Source organism: Limulus polyphemus, unplaced genomic scaffold, assembly GCF_000517525.1.
Source record: "Limulus polyphemus unplaced genomic scaffold, Limulus_polyphemus-2.1.2 Scaffold3013, whole genome shotgun sequence".
Lineage (NCBI taxonomy): Eukaryota > Metazoa > Arthropoda > Merostomata > Xiphosura > Limulidae > Limulus > Limulus polyphemus.
The window spans coordinates 105,896-114,491 of NW_013668623.1; the positions used below are offsets into that span (position 1 = coordinate 105,896).

At 33.4% G+C, this 8,596-nt stretch overlaps 1 protein-coding gene across 1 annotated transcript in view; it reads left to right on the forward strand.

Annotated features, from left to right (window-relative positions):
- Nucleotides 1-5,998: 5,998 nt before the first annotated feature.
- LOC106468462 (U11/U12 small nuclear ribonucleoprotein 25 kDa protein-like) overlaps nucleotides 5,999-8,596 on the forward strand; it is a 9,973-nt gene continuing 7,375 nt past the window's right edge. Inside the window, exon 1 of the mRNA XM_013928888.2 lies at nucleotides 5,999-6,017. The gene's annotated coding sequence lies outside the window, so the exon portion shown is untranslated. The remainder of the gene's footprint in view (nucleotides 6,018-8,596) is intronic.

Consider the following 8,596-nt stretch of genomic DNA (forward strand, 5'->3'; position numbering starts at 1 on the left):
TAGTAGTTTTTTTAAAAACATAACTATTTATAATCCTCCCTACATAATAAAAAATAAATTACAGTGAAAGCAATGAAGATTTTGTAGGTTTTGAACTAAACTAAATAACAGTAAACCTTTTTTTGATTTATGGTATTTTCTTATTTTGATGTTTTGATCTCTTTTGTGTTTAGAACAATATATACTAATTTTTAAAGTATCAAATTGAATTTTTGTTCAATAAAAATCTTTCAAATGCGACTGTAGCTTTTTTTGCCCCAAAACTCTGTCTTAAAAATAAGGGTGTGTCTTATATTCCGAAAAATACGGTAATTAACTAGCTATGGTACTACATTCATCTTTACGGGAAAGGAGTGTGTGTTTATTTTCTTATAACAAAGCTACATCTGCTGTGTCCACCAAGGGGAATCGAACCACCTGATTCTAGTGTTGTAAATCCGAAGACTTACCGCTGTCCCACCGGGGGACGAAGGTAGAAGATAGAGAACTTTTGGTGTGGATTTATTTCAGTTTTTGCTTGTTTGTTTGTTTCTTTTGAATTTCGCGCAAAGATACAGGAGGGCTATCTGCGCTAGCCGCCTCACCAACTAGTCAGCTAGTCATCCCCACCAACAGACAACTCTTGGGCAACTTTGCTACCAACGAATAGTGAAATTTACCGTCAAATTATAACGCCCCCACGGCTGAAAGAACGATCATGTTTGGTAGGACGGGGATTCGAAACCGCGACCCTCAGATTGCGAGTCAAGCGCCCTAACCACCATTTCAGTTTCTATGAGCCAAATATAAAAATGTACTTTATGGCAAAAATCACTTTTGAAAATCTTTTTTTTTTTCTACTACATTAAGAGAATAGTCCGAATAAGGTGGGAGAAGTCCATCACAAATTTGAAAACACAACTCGTGAATACCAAAATCAAAGAACTTCGAGAAAGCATTTTATGATGTTTCAGTTTTATTGATACAGTCACCAAAATGTTAATACATTTCTGAACCACAATAATCATCCAGGTGTGAATGCCTTTTCCAAGATGGCGAACCATGATTATGATTAATTATATTTTAAACATTGTATTCTTTAGCTAGTCTCTTAGGAATTTTCAAAAATTAGAAGAGCGTGTAATAATAGTATTCCAAGTACACCACCACCGCCATATCCATTGTTGACGACGCGTTTTGCTCAATCCAGAGCTCATCAGGCCGGCTGAGATACAACAAACACAGTATTTGTAGAAACACTACTTATATAAGCCATTTAGTACAACAACAGTTTTTATGGTGTGAATGAATTTTTCAAGCTGGCGAAGCATGATTATAATCCATTAAAAATGCAAAATATTATAGGCTTAATACTAATGTTTTTGTGGCAAGTATAATTAATTATAAATTTCCAATCGTTTGTTTGCTTGTCTGTTTTTGAATTTCGCGCAAAGCTACCCTAGAACTATCTGCGCTAGCCGTCCCTAATTTAGCAGTGAAAGACTAGAGGGAAGGCATCTAGTCATCACCACCCACCCAATCGCCAACTCTAGGGCTACTGTTTTACCAAAAAATAGTGAGATTGACCGTTACTTTATAACGCCCCCACGGTTGAAAGGGTGAGCTTTTTTGGTAGGAACCCCAGTGGCATAGCGGTACGTCTGCGGACTTACAACGCTAGAAACCGGGTTTCGATACCCGCGGCGAGCAGAGCACAGATAGCCCTCGTGTAACTTTGTGCATAATTAAAAAAAAAAATTGGTAGGATGGGAATTCGAACCCGCGACTCTCAGGTTGCGAGTCACGCGCCCTAACCACCTGGCCGTGCCGGGCCTATTTCTAAACGATTGACTCTGTTAGATTTATGATAACTTCCTGTTATGTACAGCAAAAGTTCGGAAGTTATAATTTTATGGAAAAATGGGTTGAGGAACGACGTAATGCTCATCATATATAGGCAAGTGGAAAAGTAAGTTATTAAAATTAAATCTATTTTGTTTTCAAATTACAAAAGACCTATCTATCTGTATGTCTCTCTGTTTGTCTGTCCGTCTATGTCCACCTGTCTGTCTATCTATCTATGTATCTGTCTGTCTATCTATCTCTACCTGTCTGTCTGTCTCTATCTACTATCTGTCTAACTGTCTGTCTTTTTGTTTGTCTAAATACTGTTGGCAATTTAAAACAATGTGTTTCCTAATTTTCTATATGAGTGTAATATTACTACTTTGTAAACAGGTTTGAAATTGGAATAACTTTTACATAACATACAAACAACAAGGGATCAAGACTGTCCATGAACGGTGCCATATGCATACCATGCCGAGATCCCTTCACGGTTCACGTGCAGCTAACTCTAATTTTTAACTATTGACCGAGGGGGCCAGAGCTTTTATTATCCTACAATCTACATTTAAGTTTGTTGGAAATACTCTGGGTCCCACTGCTGACAAGAAAAACCAGAGATTTTACTAATTATAATAACTTATGACTGAACGCAAAGAAGAATATTTAATAATATATAATCCACACTACATATGTCACATCCAGTGCCGACGAGGCCTTTCGTTCAACGACTGCTGTGGTGAGAACAAGATTAATTGAATGAATCGTAATTATTATGATCTTAGAGCTTACATCTACATTCGTTAGATATTTCTTACGTTTGTAACTTTTGTATATTGTGCTAATATTTACATAAAGACACGTAAGTGTTAACGAACTTAACACTACTTAAGGAAATAACAGCTTGGATCAAGTAAGAGACAACAACTTATACGAGCACACAAAAAAAATATATTTAAATAAAAAAATTGTTTTACTAATTACAGGGAATCTTCTTTTCGTACAAAAAATACACATGTTTTCAAAACCATCCAAAAGTTATTCGGATAGGAGAGTTAAGAGATGATTAGCGAAGATAGTTTTTGATTGGATAAAACAAGTTTCTGCATCATATGTGCCAGCACAAAAAAAAAAAAAAAAATACCATTAATTTGAAGCGAGGTAGACATTAAAAGCCACATGCTTTACGTCACGATATATATATATCTACTGTGTATTCCAGGGATGGTGAAGGGGGGAATTTAATTTGTTACTCCACGAGTACCGTGCTTTTATCTCGACCGTGTTTTGATGACAGTCCTGACTGCAGTTACTCTACGCAGAAGCTACAAGACGCAAGAATTAACTCATTTGCCACCAGAGGGCTGACGGTAATTATATTATTCGAGAAGCACGGTCATCTGTCTTCTGTCATTACCGACGTAGACGTCATCTGGGTTGTGCGGATATCTAAAATTTGTGTTATTCTACCGGCCAGTCACTAAGAAATGTACAGAATTCTCATTCTTTGAGCGTCATTCGATAAAACTGATCTTGTTGTCATGTTTCTCTTTCTGTGTATAAATAAATATATATTAACCGTATTCATGTAACGTGCACGTGCAGTACAAGCGAAGTGAACGTGGACATGAAATAAAAATGTCCGTTTAAAGTTAGAAATTGATTAACGGAGGAGGCTAGTGTCTCGTATAAACTTAGTAAAACCTGTAAATAATAACGTTATTCATACAATTTAGAACCAAATTTAGTCTCTGCGGATGGATTATTCAACACCGAACTTCAGATGAATTTTCCAGGGAAACGATTCAAAATAAAGCAAAACTTTACTAGCGAAACGATTCAAGATGAAACAGAACTTTTCCTCAGAGCAAGCCTTCAGACTTACTGCTGAGCCGTTGGAGGGCGGTCAAATAAATAATTCAATTGCAATCATATTACTTAGAATATTCTTTTTTAATAAAAAAATAATAATATCGTTTTTTATCAAATGGCCTAATTAAATAGAATTCAGTTATTACTTGAAGGCTTAATCAAACATACCGATCTATAGCATATCCATAAAGTCAGACATTATTTTAATAAAAAAAATTCACAATTATTCATTATCATAAAGTTGACATAGTCAATCCATGATGAACCAAATATGAACTGTTACCTTCTAGTGGAGCTAACGCTAGAATCCGGGTTTCGATACCCGTAGTGGGCAGAGCACAGATAGCCCATTGTGTAGCTTTGTGTTTAATTACAGACAAACAAATCTGGTGGAGCTCTGATGAAGTATCCGTTCACTTGTGGCATGCTAAGAAGCTACTTGCCCTCTGCTGAAGATATTATTAACTATAAGAAAAGCAATACGTAATATTAATGATATTGTAGCTTATAAACACAACCTAAAGATTTGAACCGTTTACTTTGCTATAAACACAATAATAAAAATTGACAAGAAGGTATTACTAAGTGTAAGAACTTAATATGTAAACTGTTATATGTATAGGAAGCGATTTAGAAATTTTGGTTAATGCTACATTTTAATTAATGGTAAATGCCTTCTTACCCACTAGATAGCACTAGCTGCAAGACACACACACTTACGCTCGTATAAAGTGAGCTCCATATAATATATACAGCTAGTCCCATCTAGTGGGTACGAAAGCATTTCCCATTGAAATATAACGTTAATCAAAAATTCCAGATCCTTTCTTCTGAGATGTAAGAATTTGTTCTTTAAATTTTACCAAGCTCATACGTGTAGACTTATGAATTCTGTACCTTATCAAATATTAATAATTAACAAATATGTTTTCAAGTTACTCAAATCAGTTAAGAAGATCGTCGAACCAAATGTTTTGCACAAAGTATTAATGATAAAATAAAATATCGCTTAGAAACGAAAAAAAGAGAATCCTCTATACCCTCGACACTTGAAATTCTTTTAGGCAGGATTAGAGTAAGCTAATCTATCAGACCTCGGACATGGTCAAATACACCAATCGAAAGGGCTTGATCCCTTGAGTCTTAAACTACCTTTGGATCTCAAATCGACCAAGAAATGACTAACCTAAGAGATAAAAGTTCCGCATAAAAAACTCTGACCCATTCTATGAACCCCGATGCCGCGGCTAATTAGTGAACAGTTTCTGCAATTAAAAATGTTTTTTATAAAATAATTTTTAAAAAGCATATATTTTTATGCAATAAATCGCGGCTTTACAAAAATATTAATTTTAAACTTAATTAAGATACTATTTTTCATAACTCATTAATTTATTAACGAATAATTAAGTCGTTCATTAAAACAACTGCGTAAATTGTCTACTTGTTTTAAAAATTACTGGTTATCGTATGCGCTTGAAACTAATTACATATATATATATATATATTAAATTAAATTAAATGACTAGTATACGAAATAAGATACAAAATCTTTACAAGTATGGTGATAGTAAATGCTATGAGAGACTACACACTTTGTATGTTATATTTGTTTTAATGAATTTATGTATATTTTGCTTGAATATATATGGGATATTATTCGTATAAACGAAAAACACACGTACATAAATAAAATCAATTATCGTTCATATAATTTTTAACTTGCCATAACATTTAATCATTGGTCCCGTATATATTTCGACAGACAGCAATATTTACGTAAGTTTCACGTTTAGGTTAGGCAGAACTCTGGGTTAAAGTTTGGGTAGTGGGATTTTTTATATTTTAAAGTATTTTTTTATTAATGGATTTTTTATAAAATTTGAAAATTACTATAAAAACTTGACTGATTTTAAATACTAGTAGATAGCCATTGGATTAATAAAATTACATTGTTTGTTTGTTGGAATTTCGCGCAAGACTTCGCGAGGACTATCTGTGCTAACCATCCCTAATTTAGAAGATTTGGGCTAAAGGGTTGACCACTACTTTATAACGCCCACACGCATGAAAGGGTGAGCATGTTTGGTGATGAGATTCGAACTCGCAACCCACAGATTGTGAGTCGCATTCCCCAACCACCAGACCATACCAGGTCGAAAACTATTATTTTAGAATTAGAAATTAATGCTCAGTTTCTGTACAAACCAGCAGCAGCGCCACCTCTATATATTTTCTTTGTCGTAGTAAGTTATCACCACGGTACAAGTTAACTTAAGCTGTTAGTGTTACAATTTACAGTTACAAGCTACAGCGTTGATGTAGGCCTATTTTTTTTAGCTTTACTTAAAATTAAACATTGTATGATTTTGAAGTGTTATTTTATTTGTTTTCATACTTTATAACAACATTGTTTTTATATATTTATTGATATTATATTTTTACTTTTAGTCTTGCTCAGATTCGAACCTTAGACCTTTCTTATATTGGCAAGTGTACCGCTACCATATTTTTTTCTTGTATATCAGGACAGTTCTCTACTAACTTAGCTAAAACGTTAACTCTCTAGCACTTTAGTACAGCAGTTGTTAATAATTGTAGTATCTAGTTGTACTTATTGCCCATACCATAGTTATATACATACACAAAAAGTTTAATAGATGTCAGAGTCAGATCAAAATACACGTGTATAAGTAAATACCTCTAGAAATATGTTCATTTTAAAGTAATATGACCACTGATGATAATAATAATAATAATAATATTGTAAGAAAAGCATATACAAACATTACTAGAAACTAGACGGAACTTTAACAAAAGTGAGAATATGGGACAAAAAATAGTTGAAAAAATGTTCTAAAAGATTTCTAGAAACTACAGTGTGACTGACAAAATAAAAAGAAATGATTGGATCTAGAAAAAGTACTAGTAAAATCTATAAAAAAAATGTAATTATCATCTAGCTCACAAAACATTATTAAAGCTAGACAAAAATTGGAATAATTATATTGTTTTTACCGGAGTACGTTCATAACTGCTGTCGATGCAAAGTTTTATGTTATTTCAGTGATGGCATTACATGTATATATGTATCAGTGCTACTTATATTAGCAAAATGATGTTGGACATGTCTTGCAATAAAAAGTTTATAGGCATATAATTGTATTTGTGAGTGATAAAAAAAAGGGTCATTTGACCTATATAAGGTATTTCATTTTGTACTACCATCTTGCTATGAATTACATAAAACAAAACCGCTTTTGGTTATATGCATCTTTAATCACTAATTTGCTCATCTGATCTCTAAAGCTCCTTCATTGTTGGTGCTTCTACCCAACTTTAAGACCAATTATTCCATAGGCTAACTACTATATTAGAATAGTAATGCTGTCTTAACTGGAGTTGTATCCGAGTTCTCCATATCGTAAAGCTGTGTCTTGTCCTAGCATCTGAAACTCTTTAAAAATGTCATCTGGATTTATGAACTCAGAATCTCTTAAAATTTCTCCCAGATCGTTTCTTTCCATCAGAAATAAGGCCAAGAGATTTTAATTTATCCTCGGTCATTAACCCTTCCAAGTCTAGTGTTATCATGGTAGCTCTGCTCCGACCTTTCTACAATGATTTAACATCCTTAGCCCATAAGATTTTAATTTATCCTCGGTCATTAACCCTTCCAAGTCTAGTGTTATCATGGTAGCTCTACTCTGACCTTTCTACAATGATTCAACATCCTTAGCCCAAGAGATTTTAATTTATCCTCGGTCATTAACCCTTCCAAGTCTAGTGTTATCATGGTAGTTCTACTCTGACCTTTCTACAATGATTCAACATCCTTATATCTATGTATACAACCTATGTTTGCCTCGTAACTTGCTAATGCACTTTATATAGAAGACTTTTAGATACCTTGTAATAGTTATGTTTTTTTTCTTGATAATTTTACCATGAACTTCTCCAATTTATAAGATTACCAAAAATTCTTTATTCATTGAAATAGAGTTGTTTAAACATTCGTTTAACAACAAATAAAAGCTTGGAATGGTCTATTCTTTCATTGGGTGTGTGTGTCTGTGAGCCAGACTAGTTTTGGAGAATTCCACTCCTCATCAGTGACCCTGGACACTACCACCAATGAAATATCAGATCAAACCAAGCCTTTATAGTAGTGAGGTATCGAAAATCGAACTGGTGTATTTAAGTGTTTTACACTCACACTTAAATACACCTGTTTTTTTATTCATTGTATGATAAAATGTTTTGTTTTTCTGTTGAAATGAACAGCACTGGAGAATAAATGATTGTAGAACAGACTGCACAAACAAATTATTTCCATATTTTATTATTTCCTAAATCTACATATTGTTACCATAAACCAAAATTCAGTTAAGAGTGGTACATTAGCTTATGGTTGTTAAATGTATCAAATCAAGATCTTTGTTGTTGTGGGTTGGTTAAAAACATGCTTTGAACTAGAAATCAAATTTCTTGCATATAACCTTTTTATAATTATGAAAATGTTTGTTCTGCATTTTAATTTAATTTTGCATTTAGTGAAGTAACTTAATACAGTGTTTTCCAGATGCTTTGTTTTCAAAAGCAGAATAAAATAATTATAATTTATTAATATGCCTTTTGCTTACATTAGTGGTCTATGAATCTTCAAGCTATTTCATACGACTTAATATGGGTGTCTTTTTTTTTTTTCTATCCACTTGCGTACTGAAACAAAAAAGTAGTAATTCTTGTAGTTCCTCAAACCAAACCACCCCAAGCTAGAATTGGACTGTTTATTCTTGTAGTTTCTCAAGCCAAACCTCCCCAAGCTACAATTGGACTGTTTATTCTTGTAGTTCCTCAAACCAAACCTCCCCAAGCTAGAATTGGACTGTTTATTCTT